The 2916-nt window shown below is 43.6% G+C and overlaps 1 pseudogene across 1 annotated transcript; it reads right to left on the reverse strand.

Annotated features, from left to right (window-relative positions):
- Positions 1–211: 211 nt before the first annotated feature.
- LOC101563312 lies at positions 212–1640 on the reverse strand (annotated as a pseudogene). The gene is made up of 2 exons (XR_002817807.1): positions 1386–1640; positions 212–1241 (listed from the first exon to the last, which is right to left on the reverse strand). The product of XR_002817807.1 is annotated as a protein FAM49B pseudogene (transcript).
- Between the last annotated feature and the right edge of the window lie 1276 nt (positions 1641–2916).

Raw genomic sequence — 2916 nt, forward strand, 5'->3', positions numbered from 1 at the left:
ATTTAAAAATATTTAGTTCAAGTCACGGAATTGTTCTCAGTAGAGACCCTAATGCAATGCATAATTAGCTGCCTTAGATGGCCTGTCTGAAAGGACATTCTCCCTTCAGAGTGTAACTGTACTGATTTTGGCACAGAAAAGAAGTCAAGAACATGATTAAAAAAGAGGGAAGAGGAACAGAGGAAAGGAATAAAAACAAGAGTAAATGAGATAGTAATTGCAATCCCTAAAAAACTGTGCATTCTCAGTCACTGCAGAACACTGTCTTCTCGCTACGGCAGGTGCTTACTCCAGAGCTGTTATTGCAGCATGGATTTGATCTGCTTGGAGGTAGTCTCGTCATTCAAATGTTTTGTCGTGTACCTGAGAGCATTTGGAAGACCTTCTCCGCTATTAGGAGGCTGGTCCTTAAGAACTTTGATACAACCTTTCATATCAATCTTGGATGTTTTGGCAAATGCTCCCACTGGATGTACGTGGTCGTACAGGATTATGACTCCCACCATTACCCGCAAGCAGAATGACACTGTCTCTTCATTGGTAAATCTGCTTCTGTACTCCGGCGTTTCCAGCATGACTCTGCATACACTAGCCATGGTGCTTAAACAGTCAGTGGTATTTTCTATTGGTAAATTTTTATTCTCGGATACAAACTTTGTTGTAGCGTCACTTAAGGTTTTCAGCATCGGGGTTGCCTCAGCGTAAAATAAAGACATTCGATTTGCCAATTCATTATTCACTTCATTTTCTCCTTCTGCTGGCACATTATTAATCCTCATTCGACTCAACGTTCTTCTTCAGTAGCTGAAATCATTCTGTATGGCAGGATTTGTCATCTTGAGTTCATCAAAGCGGAGGGTGAAGTGAAGAATTTCTGCGAACTGTTTAGCAAGAGCCTGCTCTCGCTCTAGATGCTGGGTGGGTGAATATGGGGTACTGGTCAAGGCTCCCAGAAGGCCTCTTAATGCAGCTTCTAACCTCTGAGAAAACGCATAAAATTTCTTTAGCTTGCCTACTAATGGAACAACTGCACCCCAGGCCTTCTCTTGCAACTTTTCATCTGCTGGATGTTGGATTGCCTCTCGTATTTCATGGCCAGCTCCTCTGTAGGACTGTAAATCCTCCAAGATGCCTTCAGCATCTTTCAATACTACATTCACCTGGTTATAAATTTCCTTCTCAGACTCTGTAGGCTGGGCATCTTCAGCCAGTGCTGGTGATTCTGTCCTTGTCCTTCTATCCTTGTTAAAAAGCAGATGAAGAAAACGAATCTCAGAAATTACTCAGCTGGGTGTGGTGGTGCAGGCCTCTAATCACAGCTACTTAGAAGGCTGAGGCAGCAGAATCAGAAGTTCAAGATCAACTTGTGCAACTTATGGAGAGCCCTCCCTCGAGGCTCCGGGCGCTCGGGGCCGCTCCTCCGCCCTCCTCGAGCCGCGACGGCAGCTCCTCAGCGGCGCTAGGGGGAGCCCCGGGCCGGAGCGGGGAAACGGCGGCGGCCGGACCGGCAGGCCTTCCGCACCTGCCCCTGTGGCGGAGCCGCGACGAGCCCGGCGGCGGCGGCGGCGGCGGCAGGGACGGCGGCAGCGGTGGCAGCAACAGCGGCTCCGAGCGGGGAGGGCAAGTGACCGGTCCTTCATTTATATCCCCTTTTTTGCTTACTTTTGTCAGAAATGGGTATTGCATTGCCATTCAAATATTTTAGGTGCATGAATTCCGCAAAGCAATTCCATATAGTCCAATAGTCTATAATAGTAGTGGGTTAATAGCAGGACTGGTAATGTCAGAAGTTGACTTGAGCATTTTACAGCTCAGCATATTAATATGGCTTTACTTTTTATACCTTATCTTTATACTTTTCTGCTGGATGGTTAAGACCAAGATAAAGCAAGACCTATATAACAAAAAATGTAACTTTTGTATCTGACATGGCCAGTCAAGTACCCTCCGGATTTACCCTGAAACCCTGTACCGTAGTTTATAGATCCTTTGTCAGTGTCAGCCATGTGGATGAGTCACTGCCATTGCTTGACAGATTTACCCTCTGTGAAAGCCTGAGAGAATGTTTTCTCTCCATGTAACTCTCCTTAGGCACACTCTACATCATCAATTACTCTCCTCTGTAGCCCCATAATCGCCTTGATCAGAAAATTTGGGATACCACTGAGACACAGGATGTTACAATACACGTTCTCTTATGTCCTGAGTCCTCACTGACCTTGAAGGGCTAGGGCCAAAATGTTGGCTATCCTTGTAGCCCTTCTTTTTCTCTAATTTTTGGGTTGTCACTTAATTTGGTGAACATATGTTTATATACATTTTATAAGTCAGGAATCTGAGGATCACATGAAGCATTTTCCCCTGGTCATACAGTGGATATGTAGCATATTGCACAACTAAATCCAGGTATTCTAACTCCAACTTTAATTCCACTTTTCTACAGCTGATGCTGAAGATATTCTACCCTAAACTCATCAACACACTTATTATTTCATTTCTGTCTCTTAAAATTTGCTTTTTTTTTTTTTTTTTTTTGACCTGCTTCCCAAAGTCATGTTCTTTTATGTTTACACACTGGTAGAAAAATATGAAGATTAGTGAGCTCATTCATTATAGCTGGTGTTTGCATTTTCCTAAGAGACAGCAGCAGACAGAAAGTTCTCACCCACTGGAAAGACCTTCTCTTGTTTGAATATGAGCTACTGAGGTAGAGCTACTGATAAAGGAGATACACATTTGCACAGGATACCTTCAGGGTATTCTTAAAATAATATGACAGATAAACCCAGGCTATGCAGTGATGTCATAGTGGGACATTCCTGTGCAGTACATTCATACATTTATGTTAGTAGTAAATACGTCACAATAGATTATATTAACAACAGAGCAAAGTCTTCTGTACCTAAAATGGATCTG

This window comes from Octodon degus, unplaced genomic scaffold, assembly GCF_000260255.1.
Source record: "Octodon degus isolate 3935 unplaced genomic scaffold, OctDeg1.0 scaffold00118, whole genome shotgun sequence".
Lineage (NCBI taxonomy): Eukaryota > Metazoa > Chordata > Mammalia > Rodentia > Octodontidae > Octodon > Octodon degus.